This window comes from Amblyomma americanum, chromosome 3 (assembly GCF_052857255.1).
Source record: "Amblyomma americanum isolate KBUSLIRL-KWMA chromosome 3, ASM5285725v1, whole genome shotgun sequence".
Taxonomy (NCBI): domain Eukaryota; kingdom Metazoa; phylum Arthropoda; class Arachnida; order Ixodida; family Ixodidae; genus Amblyomma; species Amblyomma americanum.
Genome location: NC_135499.1, coordinates 8,658,943 through 8,677,002, shown reverse-complemented (window position 1 = coordinate 8,677,002; position 18,060 = coordinate 8,658,943). Strand labels below are relative to the sequence as shown.

General features: G+C 48.1%; 1 protein-coding gene and 2 non-coding genes across 13 annotated transcripts in view; all 3 read left to right on the top strand.

Moving 5' to 3' along the window:
- The window catches only part of LOC144124442 (glycoprotein-N-acetylgalactosamine 3-beta-galactosyltransferase 1-like), a 611,040-nt gene that overhangs the window by 548,946 nt on the left and 44,034 nt on the right, over window positions 1–18,060 (top strand). The gene's annotated exons all lie outside the window — the stretch shown is intronic.
- On the top strand, window positions 15,619–15,692 carry TRNAL-CAA (transfer RNA leucine (anticodon CAA)). The gene has a single exon. It is a non-coding gene; the product is annotated as a tRNA-Leu (tRNA).
- Window positions 17,094–17,167, top strand: TRNAL-CAA (transfer RNA leucine (anticodon CAA)). Its single transcript has one exon. It is a non-coding gene; the product is annotated as a tRNA-Leu (tRNA).

Sequence of the window (18,060 nt, the reverse complement as noted above, 5' to 3'; positions counted from 1 at the left end):
TCTGCTGCTTTATAAGTAGTTGTCTTTAAATCAAAGCTTAATTGAAGTATTTTTCTCCCACTAATCCGCACTATAAATTAAAAAAAAGACATTCCCAATGCATCTTGGTTTCGGTGACTGTTGGCTTCCTTCATGTATTTGTCAAACGAGCACTTCATTTCCCTTAACTTGTCTGCTAAAAGCTTAACGAGGGTCTCGGTTCTTGCAGCCTTGATGCCATAGGCAGCATAAGAGGGTCTAGCACACTGTCCGCCCTCGCCGTTAGAAGTCGTTCCATGTCACAATCGCGGCAATACAGGACGTGGTACGTCCGCCGCTCTGGACGAGGGTGGCGCTGGTGAACACTCTCAAGGTTCGCTTACACGCAATAAACATAAATACCCACGAGAGCAGCAGATTGGGCAGCCGTCGCCGTAGCTCAGTTGGTAAGAGCACCGGACGCGATATTCGGAGGTCATGGGTTCGGATCCCACCCGCGGCATGGTTGTTTTTTCTGCTGCTTTATAAGTAGTTTTCTTTAAATCAAAGCTTAATTGAAGTATTTTTCTCCCACTAATCCGCACTATAAATTAAAAAAAGACATTCCCAATGCATCTTGGTTTCGGTGACTGTTTGCTTCCTTCATGTATTTGTCAAACGAGCCCCTCATTTCCCTTAACTTGTCTGCTATTAGCTTAACGAGGGTCTCGGTACTGGCAGTCTTGATGCCACAGTTAGCATAAGAGGGCTCTAGCACAGTGTCCGCCCTCGCCGTTAGATGTCGTTCCACGTCACACTCGCGGTAATACAGGACGTGCTACGTCCGCCGCTATGGACGAGGGTGGCGCTGGTGACACTCTCAAGGTTCGCTTACACGCAATAAACATAAATACCCACGAGAGCAGCAGATTGGACAGCGGTCGCCGTAGCTCAGTTGCTAAGAGCACCGGACGCGATATTCGGAGGGCGTGGGTTCGGATCCCACCGGCGGCATGGTTGTTTTTCTGCTGCTTTATAAGTAGTTTTCTTTAAATCAAAGCTTAATTGAAGTATTTTTCTCCCACTAATCCGCACTATAAATTAAAAAAATACATTCCCCAATGCACCTTGGTTTCGGTGACTGTTGGCTTCCTTCATGTATTTGTCAAACGAGCCCCTCATTTCCCTTAACTTGTCTGCTAATAGCTTAACGAGGATCTCGGTTCTGGCAGTCTTGATGCCATAGGTAGCTTAAGCGGGCTCTAGCACAGTGTCCGCCCTCGCCGTTAGATGTCGTTCCACGTCACACTCGCGGTAATACAGGACGTGCTACGTCCGCCGCTATGGACGAGGGTGGCGCTGGTGAACACTCTCAAGGTTCGCTTACACGCAATAAACATAAATACCCACGAGAGCAGCAGATTGGACAGCCGTCGCCGTAGCTCAATTGGTAAGAGCACCGGACGCGATATTCGGAGGTCGTGGGTTCGGATCCCATGGGCGGCATGGTTGTTTTTCTGCTGCTTTTTAAGTAGTTTTCTTTAAATCTAAGCTTAATTGAAGTATTTTTCTCCCACTAATCCGCACTATAAATAAAAAAAAAGACATTCCCAATGCACCTTGGTTTCGGTGACTGTTGGCTTCCTTCATGTATTTGTCAAACGAGCCCCTCATTTCACTTAACTTGTCTGCTAATAGCTTAACGAGGGTCTCGGTTCTGGCAGTCTTGATGCCATAGGTAGCATAAGAGGGCTCTAGCACAGTGTCCGCCCTCGCCGTTAGATGTCGTTCCACGTCACACTCGCGGTAATACAGGACGTGCTACGTCCGCCGCTATGGACGACGGTGGCGCTGGTGAACACTCTCAAGGTTCGCTTGCACGCAATAAACATAAATACCCACGATAGCAGCAGATTGGACCGCTGTCGCCGTAGTTCAGTTGATAAGAGCACCGGACGCGATAATCGGAGGTCGTGGGTTCGGATCCCACTGGCGGCATGGTTGTTTTTCTGCTACTTTATAAGTAGTTTTCTTTAAATCAAAACTTAATTGAAGTATTTTTCTCCCACTAATCCGCACTTTAAATTAAAAAAAGACATTCCCCAATGCACCTTGCTTTCGGTGACTGTTGGCTTCCTTCATGTATTTGTCAAACGAGCCCTTCAATTCCCTTAACTTGTCTGCTAATAGCTTAACGGGGGTCTCGGTTCTTGCAGTCTTGTTGCCATAGGTAGCAGAAGAGGGTCTAGCACAGTGTCCGCGCTCGCCGTTAAATGTTCCACGTCACACTCGCGGTAATACAGGACGTGCTACGTCCGCCGCTATGGACAAGGGTGGCGCTGGTGAACACTCTCAAGGTTCGCTTACACGCAATAAACATAAATACCCACGAGAGCAGCAGATTGGACAGCCGTCGCCGTAGTTCAGTTGGTAAGAGCACCGGACGCGATATTCGGAGGTCGTGGGTTCGGATCCCACCGGCGGCATGGTTGTTTTTTCTGCTGCTTTATAAGTAGTTTTCTTTAAATCAAAGCTTAATTGAAGTATTTTTCTCCCACTAATCCGCACTATAAATTAAAAAAAGACATTCCCAATGCATCTTGGTTTCGGTGACTGTTTGCTTCCTTCATGTATTTGTCAAACGAGCCCCTCATTTCCCTTAACTTGTCTGCTATTAGCTTAACGAGGGTCTCGGTACTGGCAGTCTTGATGCCACAGTTAGCATAAGAGGGCTCTAGCACAGTGTCCGCCCTCGCCGTTAGATGTCGTTCCACGTCACACTCGCGGTAATACAGGACGTGCTACGTCCGCCGCTATGGACGAGGGTGGCGCTGGTGACACTCTCAAGGTTCGCTTACACGCAATAAACATAAATACCCACGAGAGCAGCAGATTGGACAGCGGTCGCCGTAGCTCAGTTGCTAAGAGCACCGGACGCGATATTCGGAGGGCGTGGGTTCGGATCCCACCGGCGGCATGGTTGTTTTTCTGCTGCTTTATAAGTAGTTTTCTTTAAATCAAAGCTTAATTGAAGTATTTTTCTCCCACTAATCCGCACTATAAATTAAAAAAATACATTCCCCAATGCACCTTGGTTTCGGTGACTGTTGGCTTCCTTCATGTATTTGTCAAACGAGCCCCTCATTTCCCTTAACTTGTCTGCTAATAGCTTAACGAGGATCTCGGTTCTGGCAGTCTTGATGCCATAGGTAGCTTAAGCGGGCTCTAGCACAGTGTCCGCCCTCGCCGTTAGATGTCGTTCCACGTCACACTCGCCGTAATACAGGACGTGCTACGTCCGCCGCTATGGACGAGGGTGGCGCTGGTGAACACTCTCAAGGTTCGCTTACACGCAATAAACATAAATACCCACGAGAGCAGCAGATTGGACAGCCGTCGCCGTAGCTCAATTGGTAAGAGCACCGGACGCGATATTCGGAGGTCGTGGGTTCGGATCCCATGGGCGGCATGGTTGTTTTTCTACTGCTTTTTAAGTAGTTTTCTTTAAATCTAAGCTTAATTGAAGTATTTTTCTCCCACTAATCCGCACTATAAATTAAAAAAAAGACATTCCCAATGCACCTTGGTTTCGGTGACTGTTGGCTTCCTTCATGTATTTGTCAAACGAGCCCCTCATTTCACTTAACTTGTCTGCTAATAGCTTAACGAGGGTCTCGGTTCTGGCAGTCTTGATGCCATAGGTAGCATAAGAGGGCTCTAGCACAGTGTCCGCCCTCGCCGTTAGATGTCGTTCCACGTCACACTCGCGGTAATACAGGACGTGCTACATCCGCCGCTATGGACGACGGTGGCGCTGGTGAACACTCTCAAGGTTCGCTTGCACGCAATAAACATAAATACCCACGATAGCAGCAGATTGGACCGCTGTCGCCGTAGTTCAGTTGATAAGAGCACCGGACGCGATAATCGGAGGTCGTGGGTTCGGATCCCACTGGCGGCATGGTTGTTTTTCTGCTACTTTATAAGTAGTTTTCTTTAAATCAAAGCTTAATTGAAGTATTTTTCTCCCACTAATCCGCACTTTAAATTAAAAAAAGACATTCCCCAATGCACCTTGCTTTCGGTGACTGTTGGCTTCCTTCATGTATTTGTCAAACGAGCCCTTCATTTCCCTTAACTTGACTGCTAATAGCTTAACGCGGGTCTCGGTTCTTGCAGTCTTGTTGCCATAGGTAGCAGAAGAGGGTCTAGCACAGTGTCCGCGCTCGCCGTTAGATGTTCCACGTCACACTCGCGGTAATACAGGACGTGCTACGTCCGCCGCTATGGACAAGGGTGGCGCTGGTGAACACTCTCAAGGTTCGCTTACACGCAATAAACATAAATACCCACGAGAGCAGCAGATTGGACAGCCGTCGCCGTAGTTCAGTTGGTAAGAGCACCGGACGCGATATTCGGAGGTCGTGGGTTCGGATCCCACCGGCGGCATGGTTGTTTTTTCTGCTGCTTTATAAGTAGTTTTCTTTATATCAAAGCTTAATTGAAGTATTTTTCTCCCACTAATCCGCACTATAAATTAAAAAAAGACATTCACAATGCACCTTGGTTTCGGTGACTGTTGGCTTCCTTCATGTATTTGTCAAACGAGCCCCTCATTTCCCTTAACTTGTCTGCTAATAGCTTAACAAGGGTCTCGGTTCTGGCAGTCTTTATGCCATAGGTAGCATAAGAGGGCTCTAGCACAGTGTCCGCGCTCGCCGTTAGATGTTCCACGTCACACTCGCGGTAATACAGGACGTGCTACGTCCGCCGCTATGGACGACGGCGGCGCTGGTGAACACTCTCAAGGTTCGCTTACACGCAATAAATATTAATACCCACGAGAGCAGCAGATTGGACAGCCGTCACCATAGCTCAGTTGGTAAGAGCACCGGACGCGATATTCGGAGGTCGTGGGTTCGGATCCCACCGGCGGCATGGTTGTTTTTTCTGCTGCTTTATAAGTAGTTTTCTTTAAATCAAAGCTTAATTGAAGTATTTTTCTCCCACTAATCCGCACTATAAATTAAAAAAAAGACATTCCCAATGCACCTTGGTTTCGGTGACTGTTGGCTTCCTTCATGTATTTGTCAAACGAGCCCCTCATTTCACTTAACTTGTCTGCTAATAGCTTAACGAGGGTTTCGGTTCTGGCAGTATTGATGCCATATGTAGCATAAGAGGGCTCTACCACAGTGTCCGCCCTCGCCGTTAGATGTCGTTCCACGTCACACTCGCGGTAATACCGGACGTGCTACGTCCGTCGCTATGGAGGGTTGCGCTGGTGAACACTCTCAAGGTTCGCTTACACGCAATAAACATAAATACCGACGAGAGCAGCAGATTGGACAGCCGTCGCCGTAGCTCAGTTGGTAAGAGCACCGGACGCGATATTCGGAGGTCGTGGGTTCGGATCCCATGGGCGGCATGGTTGTTTTTCTGCTGCTTTTTAAGTAGTTTTCTTTAAATCAAAGCTTAATTGAAGTATTTTTCTCCCACTAATCCGCACTATAAATTAAAAAAAGACATTCCCCAATGCATCTTGGTTTCGGTGACTGTTGGCTTCCTTCATGTATTTGTCAAACGAGCACCTCATTTCCCTTAACTTCTCTGCTAAAAGCTTAACGAGGGTCTCGGTTCTTGCAGCCTTGATGCCATAGGCAGCATAAGAGGGTCTAGCACACTGTCCGCCCTCGCCGTTAGAAGTCGTTCCACGTCACAATTGCGGCAATACAGGACGTGGTACGTCCGCCGCTCTGGACGAGGGTGGCGCTGGTGAACACTCTCAAGGTTCGCTTACACGCAATAAACATAAATACCCACGAGAGCAGCAGATTGGGCAGCCGTCGCCGTAGCTCAGTTGGTAAGAGCACCGGACGCGATATTCGGAGGTCATGGGTTCGGATCCCACCAGCGGCATGGTTGTTTTTTCTGCTGCTTTATAAGTAGTTTTCTTTAAATCAAAGCTTAATTGAAGTATTTTTCTCCCACTAATCCGCACTATAAATTAAAAAAAAAGACATTCCCAATGCATCTTGGTTTCGGTGACTGTTGGCTTCCTTCATGTATTTGTCAAACGAGCCCCTCATTTCCCTTAACTTTTCTGCTATTAGCTTAACGAGGGTCTCGGTTCTTGCAGCCTTGATGCCATAGGCAGCATAAGAGGGTCTAGCACACTGTCCGCCCTCGCCGTTAGAAGTCGTTCCACGTCACAATCGCGGCAATACAGGACGTGGTACGTCCGCCGCTCTGGACGAGGGTGGCGCTGGTGAACACTCTCAAGGTTCGCTTACACGCAATAAACATAAATACCCACGAGAGCAGCAGATTGGGCAGCCGTCGCCGTAGCTCAGTTGGTAAGAGCACCGGACGCGATATTCGGAGGTCATGGGTTCGGATCCCACCCGCGGCATGGTTGTTTTTTCTGCTGCTTTATAAGTAGTTTTCTTTAAATCAAAGCTTAATTGAAGTATTTTTCTCCCACTAATCCGCACTATAAATTAAAAAAGACATTCCCAATGCATCTTGGTTTCGGTGACTGTTTGCTTCCTTCATGTATTTGTCAAACGAGCCCCTCATTTCCCTTAACTTGTCTGCTATTAGCTTAACGAGGGTCCCGGTACTGGCAGTCTTGATGCCACAGTTAGCATAAGAGGGCTCTAGCACAGTGTCCGCCCTCGCCGTTAGATGTCGTTCCACGTCCCACTCGCGGTAATACAGGACGTGCTACGTCCGCCGCTATGGACGAGGGTGGCGCTGGTGACACTCTCAAGGTTCGCTTACACGCAATAAACATAAATACCCACGAGAGCAGCAGATTGGACAGCGGTCGCCGTAGCTCAGTTGCTAAGAGCACCGGACGCGATATTCGGAGGGCGTGGGTTCGGATCCCACCGGCGGCATGGTTGTTTTTCTGCTGCTTTATAAGTAGTTTTCTTTAAATCAAAGCTTAATTGAAGTATTTTTCTCCTACTAATCCGCACTATAAATTAAAAAAATACATTCCCCAATGCACCCTGGTTTCGGTGACTGTTGGCTTCCTTCATGTATTTGTCAAACGAGCCCCTCATTTCCCTTAACTTGTCTGCTAATAGCTTAACGAGGATCTCGGTTCTGGCAGTCTTGATGCCATAGGTAGCTTAAGCGGGCTCTAGCACAGTGTCCGCCCTCGCCGTTAGATGTCGTTCCACGTCACACTCGCGGTAATACAGGACGTGCTACGTCCGCCGCTATGGACGAGGGTGGCGCTGGTGAACACTCTCAAGGTTCGCTTACACGCAATAAACATAAATACCCACGAGAGCAGCAGATTGGACAGATGTCGCCGTAGCTCAGTTGGTAAGAGCACCGGACGCGATATTCGGAGGTCGTGGGTTGGGATCCCACCGGCGGCATGGTTGTTTTTTCTGCTGCTTTATAAGTAGTTTTCTTTAAATCAAAGCTTAATTGAAGTATTTTTCTCCCACTAATCCGCACTATAAATTAAAAAAAGACATTCCCCAATGCACCTTGGCTTCGGTTGCTGTTGGCTTCCTTCATGTATTTGTCAAACGAGCCCCTCATTTCCCTTAACTTGTCTGCTAATAGCTTAACGAGGGTTTCGGTTCTGGCAGTCTTGATGCCATAGGTAGCATAAGAGGGCTCTAGCACAGTGTCCGCCCTCGCCGTTAGATGTCGTTCCACGTCACACTCGCGGTAATACAGGACGTGCTACGTCCGCCGCTATGGGAGGTTGCGCTGGTGAACACTCTCAAGGTTCGCTTACACGCAATAAACATAAATACCGACGAAAGCAGCAGATTGGACAGCCGTCGCCGTAGCTCAATTGGTAAGAGCACCGGACGCGATATTCGGAGGTCGTGGGTTCGGATCCCATGGGCGGCATGGTTGTTTTTCTGCTGCTTTTTAAGTAGTTTTCTTTAAATCTAAGCTTAATTGAAGTATTTTTCTCCCACTAATCCGCACTATAAATTAAAAAAATACATTCCCCAATGCACCTTGGTTTCGGTGACTGTTGGCTTCCTTCATGTATTTGTCAAACGAGCCCCTCATTTCCCTTAACTTGTCTGCTAATAGCTTAACGAGGATCTCGGTTCTGGCAGTCTTGATGCCATAGGTAGCTTAAGCGGGCTCTAGCACAGTGTCCGCCCTCGCCGTTAGATGTCGTTCCACGTCACACTCGCCGTAATACAGGACGTGCTACGTCCGCCGCTATGGACGAGGGTGGCGCTGGTGAACACTCTCAAGGTTCGCTTACACGCAATAAACATAAATACCCACGAGAGCAGCAGATTGGACAGCCGTCGCCGTAGCTCAATTGGTAAGAGCACCGGACGCGATATTCGGAGGTCGTGGGTTCGGATCCCATGGGCGGCATGGTTGTTTTTCTACTGCTTTTTAAGTAGTTTTCTTTAAATCTAAGCTTAATTGAAGTATTTTTCTCCCACTAATCCGCACTATAAATTAAAAAAAAGACATTCCCAATGCACCTTGGTTTCGGTGACTGTTGGCTTCCTTCATGTATTTGTCAAACGAGCCCCTCATTTCACTTAACTTGTCTGCTAATAGCTTAACGAGGGTCTCGGTTCTGGCAGTCTTGATGCCATAGGTAGCATAAGAGGGCTCTAGCACAGTGTCCGACCTCGCCGTTAGATGTCGTTCCACGTCACACTCGCGGTAATACAGGACGTGCTACATCCGCCGCTATGGACGACGGTGGCGCTGGTGAACACTCTCAAGGTTCGCTTGCACGCAATAAACATAAATACCCACGATAGCAGCAGATTGGACCGCTGTCGCCGTAGTTCAGTTGATAAGAGCACCGGACGCGATAATCGGAGGTCGTGGGTTCGGATCCCACTGGCGGCATGGTTGTTTTTCTGCTACTTTATAAGTAGTTTTCTTTAAATCAAAGCTTAATTGAAGTATTTTTCTCCCACTAATCCGCACTTTAAATTAAAAAAAGACATTCCCCAATGCACCTTGCTTTCGGTGACTGTTGGCTTCCTTCATGTATTTGTCAAACGAGCCCTTCATTTCCCTTAACTTGACTGCTAATAGCTTAACGCGGGTCTCGGTTCTTGCAGTCTTGTTGCCATAGGTAGCAGAAGAGGGTCTAGCACAGTGTCCGCGCTCGCCGTTAGATGTTCCACGTCACACTCGCGGTAATACAGGACGTGCTACGTCCGCCGCTATGGACAAGGGTGGCGCTGGTGAACACTCTCAAGGTTCGCTTACACGCAATAAACATAAATACCCACGAGAGCAGCAGATTGGACAGCCGTCGCCGTAGTTCAGTTGGTAAGAGCACCGGACGCGATATTCGGAGGTCGTGGGTTCGGATCCCACCGGCGGCATGGTTGTTTTTTCTGCTGCTTTATAAGTAGTTTTCTTTATATCAAAGCTTAATTGAAGTATTTTTCTCCCACTAATCCGCACTATAAATTAAAAAAAGACATTCACAATGCACCTTGGTTTCGGTGACTGTTGGCTTCCTTCATGTATTTGTCAAACGAGCCCCTCATTTCCCTTAACTTGTCTGCTAATAGCTTAACAAGGGTCTCGGTTCTGGCAGTCTTTATGCCATAGGTAGCATAAGAGGGCTCTAGCACAGTGTCCGCGCTCGCCGTTAGATGTTCCACGTCACACTCGCGGTAATACAGGACGTGCTACGTCCGCCGCTATGGACGACGGCGGCGCTGGTGAACACTCTCAAGGTTCGCTTACACGCAATAAATATTAATACCCACGAGAGCAGCAGATTGGACAGCCGTCACCATAGCTCAGTTGGTAAGAGCACCGGACGCGATATTCGGAGGTCGTGGGTTCGGATCCCACCGGCGGCATGGTTGTTTTTTCTGCTGCTTTATAAGTAGTTTTCTTTAAATCAAAGCTTAATTGAAGTATTTTTCTCCCACTAATCCGCACTATAAATTAAAAAAAAGACATTCCCAATGCACCTTGGTTTCGGTGACTGTTGGCTTCCTTCATGTATTTGTCAAACGAGCCCCTCATTTCACTTAACTTGTCTGCTAATAGCTTAACGAGGGTTTCGGTTCTGGCAGTATTGATGCCATATGTAGCATAAGAGGGCTCTACCACAGTGTCCGCCCTCGCCGTTAGATGTCGTTCCACGTCACACTCGCGGTAATACCGGACGTGCTACGTCCGTCGCTATGGAGGGTTGCGCTGGTGAACACTCTCAAGGTTCGCTTACACGCAATAAACATAAATACCGACGAGAGCAGCAGATTGGACAGCCGTCGCCGTAGCTCAGTTGGTAAGAGCACCGGACGCGATATTCGGAGGTCGTGGGTTCGGATCCCATGGGCGGCATGGTTGTTTTTCTGCTGCTTTTTAAGTAGTTTTCTTTAAATCAAAGCTTAATTGAAGTATTTTTCTCCCACTAATCCGCACTATAAATTAAAAAAAGACATTCCCCAATGCATCTTGGTTTCGGTGACTGTTGGCTTCCTTCATGTATTTGTCAAACGAGCACCTCATTTCCCTTAACTTCTCTGCTAAAAGCTTAACGAGGGTCTCGGTTCTTGCAGCCTTGATGCCATAGGCAGCATAAGAGGGTCTAGCACACTGTCCGCCCTCGCCGTTAGAAGTCGTTCCACGTCACAATTGCGGCAATACAGGACGTGGTACGTCCGCCGCTCTGGACGAGGGTGGCGCTGGTGAACACTCTCAAGGTTCGCTTACACGCAATAAACATAAATACCCACGAGAGCAGCAGATTGGGCAGCCGTCGCCGTAGCTCAGTTGGTAAGAGCACCGGACGCGATATTCGGAGGTCATGGGTTCGGATCCCACCAGCGGCATGGTTGTTTTTTCTGCTGCTTTATAAGTAGTTTTCTTTAAATCAAAGCTTAATTGAAGTATTTTTCTCCCACTAATCCGCACTATAAATTAAAAAAAAAGACATTCCCAATGCATCTTGGTTTCGGTGACTGTTGGCTTCCTTCATGTATTTGTCAAACGAGCCCCTCATTTCCCTTAACTTTTCTGCTATTAGCTTAACGAGGGTCTCGGTTCTTGCAGCCTTGATGCCATAGGCAGCATAAGAGGGTCTAGCACACTGTCCGCCCTCGCCGTTAGAAGTCGTTCCACGTCACAATCGCGGCAATACAGGACGTGGTACGTCCGCCGCTCTGGACGAGGGTGGCGCTGGTGAACACTCTCAAGGTTCGCTTACACGCAATAAACATAAATACCCACGAGAGCAGCAGATTGGGCAGCCGTCGCCGTAGCTCAGTTGGTAAGAGCACCGGACGCGATATTCGGAGGTCATGGGTTCGGATCCCACCCGCGGCATGGTTGTTTTTTCTGCTGCTTTATAAGTAGTTTTCTTTAAATCAAAGCTTAATTGAAGTATTTTTCTCCCACTAATCCGCACTATAAATTAAAAAAGACATTCCCAATGCATCTTGGTTTCGGTGACTGTTTGCTTCCTTCATGTATTTGTCAAACGAGCCCCTCATTTCCCTTAACTTGTCTGCTATTAGCTTAACGAGGGTCCCGGTACTGGCAGTCTTGATGCCACAGTTAGCATAAGAGGGCTCTAGCACAGTGTCCGCCCTCGCCGTTAGATGTCGTTCCACGTCCCACTCGCGGTAATACAGGACGTGCTACGTCCGCCGCTATGGACGAGGGTGGCGCTGGTGACACTCTCAAGGTTCGCTTACACGCAATAAACATAAATACCCACGAGAGCAGCAGATTGGACAGCGGTCGCCGTAGCTCAGTTGCTAAGAGCACCGGACGCGATATTCGGAGGGCGTGGGTTCGGATCCCACCGGCGGCATGGTTGTTTTTCTGCTGCTTTATAAGTAGTTTTCTTTAAATCAAAGCTTAATTGAAGTATTTTTCTCCTACTAATCCGCACTATAAATTAAAAAAATACATTCCCCAATGCACCCTGGTTTCGGTGACTGTTGGCTTCCTTCATGTATTTGTCAAACGAGCCCCTCATTTCCCTTAACTTGTCTGCTAATAGCTTAACGAGGATCTCGGTTCTGGCAGTCTTGATGCCATAGGTAGCTTAAGCGGGCTCTAGCACAGTGTCCGCCCTCGCCGTTAGATGTCGTTCCACGTCACACTCGCGGTAATACAGGACGTGCTACGTCCGCCGCTATGGACGAGGGTGGCGCTGGTGAACACTCTCAAGGTTCGCTTACACGCAATAAACATAAATACCCACGAGAGCAGCAGATTGGACAGATGTCGCCGTAGCTCAGTTGGTAAGAGCACCGGACGCGATATTCGGAGGTCGTGGGTTGGGATCCCACCGGCGGCATGGTTGTTTTTTCTGCTGCTTTATAAGTAGTTTTCTTTAAATCAAAGCTTAATTGAAGTATTTTTCTCCCACTAATCCGCACTATAAATTAAAAAAAGACATTCCCCAATGCACCTTGGCTTCGGTTGCTGTTGGCTTCCTTCATGTATTTGTCAAACGAGCCCCTCATTTCCCTTAACTTGTCTGCTAATAGCTTAACGAGGGTTTCGGTTCTGGCAGTCTTGATGCCATAGGTAGCATAAGAGGGCTCTAGCACAGTGTCCGCCCTCGCCGTTAGATGTCGTTCCACGTCACACTCGCGGTAATACAGGACGTGCTACGTCCGCCGCTATGGGAGGTTGCGCTGGTGAACACTCTCAAGGTTCGCTTACACGCAATAAACATAAATACCGACGAAAGCAGCAGATTGGACAGCCGTCGCCGTAGCTCAATTGGTAAGAGCACCGGACGCGATATTCGGAGGTCGTGGGTTCGGATCCCATGGGCGGCATGGTTGTTTTTCTGCTGCTTTTTAAGTAGTTTTCTTTAAATCTAAGCTTAATTGAAGCATTTTTCTCCCACTAATCCGCACTATAAATTAAAAAAAAGACATTCCCAATGCACCTTGGTTTCGGTGACTGTTGGCTTCCTTCATGTATTTGTCAAACGAGCCCCTCATTTCACTTAACTTGTCTGCTAATAGCTTAACGAGGGTCTCGGTTCTGGCAGTCTTGATGCCATAGGTAGCATAAGAGGGCTCTAGCACAGTGTCCGCCCTCGCCGTTAGATGTCGTTCCACGTCACACTCGCGGTAATACAGGACGTGCTACGTCCGCCGCTATGGACGACGGTGGCGCTGGTGAACACTCTCAAGGTTCGCTTGCACGCAATAAACATAAATACCCACGATAGCAGCAGATTGGACCGCTGTCGCCGTAGTTCAGTTGATAAGAGCACCGGACGCGATAATCGGAGGTCGTGGGTTCGGATCCCACTGGCGGCATGGTTGTTTTTCTGCTACTTTATAAGTAGTTTTCTTTAAATCAAAGCTTAATTGAAGTATTTTTCTCCCACTAATCCGCACTTTAAATTAAAAAAAGACATTCCCCAATGCACCTTGCTTTCGGTGACTGTTGGCTTCCTTCATGTATTTGTCAAACGAGCCCTTCATTTCCCTTAACTTGTCTGCTAATAGCTTAACGGGGGTCTCGGTTCTTGCAGTCTTGTTGCCATAGGTAGCAGAAGAGGGTCTAGCACAGTGTCCGCGCTCGCCGTTAGATGTTCCACGTCACACTCGCGGTAATACAGGACGTGCTACGTCCGCCGCTATGGACAAGGGTGGCGCTGGTGAACACTCTCAAGGTTCGCTTACACGCAATAAACATAAATACCCACGAGAGCAGCAGATTGGACAGCCGTCGCCGTAGTTCAGTTGGTAAGAGCACCGGACGCGATATTCGGAGGTCGTGGGTTCGGATCCCACCGGCGGCATGGTTGTTTTTTCTGCTGCTTTATAAGTAGTTTTCTTTATATCAAAGCTTAATTGAAGTATTTTTCTCCCACTAATCCGCACTATAAATTAAAAAAAGACATTCCCAATGCACCTTGGTTTCGGTGACTGTTGGCTTCCTTCATGTATTTGTCAAACGAGCCCCTCATTTCCCTTAACTTGTCTGCTAATAGCTTAACAAGGGTCTCGGTTCTGGCAGTCTTTATGCCATAGGTAGCATAAGAGGGCTCTAGCACAGTGTCCGCGCTCGCCGTTAGATGTTCCACGTCACCCTCGCGGTAATACAGGACGTGCTACGTCCGCCGCTATGGACGACGGCGGCGCTGGTGAACACTCTCAAGGTTCGCTTACACGCAATAAACATTAATACCCACGAGAGCAGCAGATTGGACAGCCGTCACCATAGCTCAGTTGGTAAGAGCACCGGACGCGATATTCGGAGGTCGTTGGTTCGGAATCCACCGGCGGCATGGTTGTTTTTTCTGCTGCTTTATAAGTAGTTTTCTTTAAATCAAAGCTTAATTGAAGTATTTTTCTCCCACTAATCCGCACTATAAATTAAAAAAAAGACATTCCCAATGCACCTTGGTTTCGGTGACTGTTGGCTTCCTTCATGTATTTGTCAAACGAGCCCCTCATTTCACTTAACTTGTCTGCTAATAGCTTAACGAGGGTTTCGGTTCTGGCAGTATTGATGCCATATGTAGCATAAGAGGGCTCTACCACAGTGTCCGCCCTCGCCGTTAGATGTCGTTCCACGTCACACTCGCGGTAATACAGGACGTGCTACGTCCGTCGCTATGGAGGGTTGCGCTGGTGAACACTCTCAAGGTTCGCTTACACGCAATAAACATAAATATCGACGAGAGCAGCAGATTGGACAGCCGTCGCCGTAGCTCAGTTGGTAAGAGCACCGGACGCGATATTCGGAGGTCGTGGGTTCGGATCCCATGGGCGGCATGGTTGTTTTTCTGCTGCTTTTTAAGTAGTTTTCTTTAAATCAAAGCTTAATTGAAGTATTTTTCTCCCACTAATCCGCACTATAAATTAAAAAAAGACATTCCCCAATGCATCTTGGTTTCGGTGACTGTTGGCTTCCTTCATGTATTTGTCAAACGAGCACCTCATTTCCCTTAACTTGTCTGCTAAAAGCTTAACGAGGGTCTCGGTTCTTGCAGCCTTGATGCCATAGGCAGCATAAGAGGGTCTAGCACACTGTCCGCCCTCGCCGTTAGAAGTCGTTCCACGTCACAATTGCGGCAATACAGGACGTGGTACGTCCGCCGCTCTGGACGAGGGTGGCGCTGGTGAACACTCTCAAGGTTCGCTTACACGCAATAAACATAAATACCCACGAGAGCAGCAGATTGGGCAGCCGTCGCCGTAGCTCAGTTGGTAAGAGCACCGGACGCGATATTCGGAGGTCATGGGTTCGGATCCCACCAGCGGCATGGTTGTTTTTCTGCTGCTTTATAAGTAGTTTTCTTTAAATCAAAGCTTAATTGAAGTATTTTTCTCCCACTAATCCGCACTATAAATTAAAAAAAAAAGACATTCCCAATGCATCTTGGTTTCGGTGACTGTTGGCTTCCTTCATGTATTTGTCAAACGAGCCCCTCATTTCCCTTAACTTGTCTGCTTTTAGCTTAACGAGGGTCTCGGTACTGGCAGTCTTGATGCCACAGTTAGCATAAGAGGGCTCTAGCACAGTGTCCGCCCTCGCCGTTAGATGTCGTTCCACGTCACACTCGCGGTAATACAGGACGTGCTACGTCCGCCGCGATGGACGAGGGTGGCGCTGGTGACACTCTCAAGGTTCGCTTACACGCAATAAACATAAATACCCACGAGAGCAGCAGATTGGACAGCGGTCGCCGTAGCTCAGTTGCTAAGAGCACCGGACGCAATATTCGGAGGGCGTGGGTTCGGATCCCACCGGCGGCATCGTTGTTTTTCTGCTGCTTTATAAGTAGTTTTCTTTAAATCAAAGCTTAATTGAAGTATTTTTCTCCCACTAATCCGCACTATAAATTAAAAAAATACATTCCCCAATGCACCTTGGTTTCGGTGACTGTTGGCTTCCTTCATGTATTTGTCAAACGAGCCCCTCATTTCCCTTAACTTGTCTGCTAATAGCTTAACGAGGGTCTCGGTTCTGGCAGTCTTGATGCCATAGGTAGCTTAAGCGGGCTCTAGCACAGTGTCCGCCCTCGCCGTTAGATGTCGTTCCACGTCACACTCGCGGTAATACAGGACGTGCTACGTCCGCCGCTATGGACGAGGGTGGCGCTGGTGAACACTCTCAAGGTTCGCTTACACGCAATAAACATAAATACCCACGAGAGCAGCAGATTGGACAGATGTCGCCGTAGCTCAGTTGGTAAGAGCACCGGACGCGATATTCGGAGGTCGTGGGTTGGGATCCCACCGGCGGCATGGTTGTTTTTTCTGCTGCTTTATAAGTAGTTTTCTTTAAATCAAAGCTTAATTGAAGTATTTTTCTCCCACTAATCCGCACTATAAATTAAAAAAAGACATTCCCTAATGCACCTTGGCTTCGGTTGCTGTTGGCTTCCTTCATGTATTTGTCAAACGAGCCCCTCATTTCCCTTAACTTGTCTGCTAATAGCTTAACGAGGGTTTCGGTTCTGGCAGTCTTGATGCCATAGGTAGCATAAGAGGGCTCTAGCACAGTGTCCGCCCTCGCCTTTAGATGGCGTTCCACGTCACACTCGCGGTAATACAGGACGTGCTACGTCCGCCGCTATGGGATGTTGCGCTGGTGAACACTCTCAAGGTTCGCTTACACGCAATCAACATAAATACCGACGAGAGCAGCAGATTGGACAGCCGTCGCCGTAGCTCAGTTGGTAAGAGCTCCGGACGCGATATTCGGAGGTCGTGGGTTCGGATCCCACCGGCGGCATGGTTGTTTTTTTTACTGCTTTATAAGTAGTTTTATTTAAATCAAAGCTTAATTGAAGTATTTTTCTCCCACTAATCCGCACTATAAATTAAAAAAAGACATTCCCCAATGCACCTTGGTTTCGGTGACTCTTGGCTTCCTTCATGTATTTGTCAAACGAGCCCCTCATTTCCCTTAACTTGTCTGCTAATAGCTTAACGAGGGTCTCGGTTCTGGCAGTCTTGATGCCATAGGTAGCATAAGAGGGCTCTAGCACAGTGTCCGCCCTCGCCGTTAGATGTCGTTCCACGTCAAACTCGCGGTAATACAGGACGTGCTACGTCCGCCGCTATGGACGACGGTGGCGCTGGTGAACACTCTCAAGGTTCGCTTACACGCAATAAACATTAATACCCACGAGAGCAGCAGATTGGACATCCGTCGCCATAGCTCAGTTGGTAAGAGCTCCGGACGCAATATTCGGAGGTCGTGGGTTCGGATCCCACCGGCGGCATGGTTGTTTTTTCTGCTGCTTTATAAGTAGTTTTCTTTAAATCAAAGCTTAATTGAAGTATTTTTCTCCCACTAATCCGCACTATAAATTAAAAAAAGACATTCCCAATGCACCTTGGTTTCGGTGACTGTTGGCTTCCTTCATGTATTTGTCAAACGAGCCCCCCATTTCCCTTAACTTGTCTGCTAATAGCTTAACAAGGGTCTCGGTTCTGGCAGTCTTGATGCCATAGGTAGCATAAGAGGGCTCTAGCACAGTGTCCGCCCTCGCCGTTAGATGTCGTTCCACGTCAAACTCGCGGCAATACAGGACGTGCTACGTCCGCCGCTATGGACGACGGTGGCGCTGGTGAACACTCTCAAGGTTCGCTTACACGCAATAAACATTAATACCCACGAGAGCAGCAGATTGGACAGCCGTCGCCATAGCTCAGTTGGTAAGAGCTCCGGACGCGATATTCGGAGGTCGTGGGTTCGGATCCCACCGGCGGCATGGTTGTTTTTTCTGCTGCTTTATAAGTAGTTTTCTTTAAATCAAAGCTTAATTGAAGTATTTTTCTCCCACTAATCCGCACTATAAATTAAAAAAAGACATTCCCAATGCACCTTGGTTTCGGTGACTGTTGGCTTCCTTCATGTATTTGTCAAACGAGCCCCTCATTTCCCTTAACTTGTCTGCTAATAGCTTAACGAGGGTCTCGGTTCTGGCAGTCTTGATGCCATAGGTAGCATAAGAGGGCTCTAGCACAGTGTCCGCGCTCGCCGTTAGATGTTCCACGTCACACTCGCGGTAATACAGGACGTGCTACGTCCGCCGCTATGGACAAGGGTGGCGCTGGTGAACACTCTCAAGGTTCGCTTACACGCAATAAACATAAATACCCACGAGAGCAG